Below are 974 nucleotides of genomic sequence, written 5' to 3'. Positions count from 1 at the left end.
AGTAATGTCAACTGTAAATTTTGTATTACGTAAGTAGTGTATTGTGATGGTATGAAGTGTATGACAGCATGCCGTTTCTGAAGTAAATGAGGTTTACTGCACAATATGAGTAGGCTAGACCCCACATTGATCAAATCAGAAATGACAGTCACTATTCTCAACCTCTACCTATTACCGGGAAGATAGTGATAGTGAGGCTGTGTGTTTAAATCTCCAATTTCAAAAGTCCAGGATCAACAGCTTCCTCAGACCACAATCTTTTCAACTGCAAAGCTCACATATTTGTAATAATGATACAGGAGAGGGCACAGAAAAAAGGGTCTCATTAATGTGAAGCTATTTACAAGACATTAAACCCATACTAGTTCTGCTAGTTAGTTAGATGAATGTTTAGGGAACTTCACTCTAAAGAAGAACAAGAAGACGATGGTCGCTAGGGCCGGTGGTGGGGGTAGGAACATAACAAACATTCAGTTGTTTATCAGCCGAGACCGACGCCATCTTTCTACTTTACCTCTTCCGCGCCGGCCAATATTGCTTCGGTTACAACGCTGTTTGACTAAACTTAAGTGAGGCAGTGTTGCGCAAGTGCAGAAATCTTTTAATCACTTCAAATTTGTATTAATTTTAATACTGCGCAAAAGGCGTTAGGCAGAAAGATCGCGTCGGTCTCACGCTTCGTCTGCTTAACAAATGAATGTTTGTTATGTTCCTACCCCCACCACCGGTCCCAGCGGCCATCTCCTTCCTGCTCTTCTGACGAGTGAAGTGCTCCATCGAATCAATTAGCAATTACAAGAGTATTACATAACATCTCTGGTTTAACTCATGTGAGATAAAAGGTGTGGCATAAGTAAGTTGAAAACACCTAAAATATCAGAAATGGCATGCTGTCATACACTACATACCACCACAACCACAACACACTACTCAATACAAAATTTACAGTTGACATTACTGGTTGGCACGGGTGA

This window comes from Frankliniella occidentalis, unplaced genomic scaffold, assembly GCF_000697945.3.
Source record: "Frankliniella occidentalis isolate FOCC.00 unplaced genomic scaffold, Focc_3.1 Scaffold293, whole genome shotgun sequence".
NCBI classification, from domain to species: Eukaryota; Metazoa; Arthropoda; class Insecta; order Thysanoptera; family Thripidae; genus Frankliniella; species Frankliniella occidentalis.
The sequence above is the reverse complement of the archived record's forward strand: the minus strand, read 5'-3'. Positions refer to the sequence as shown.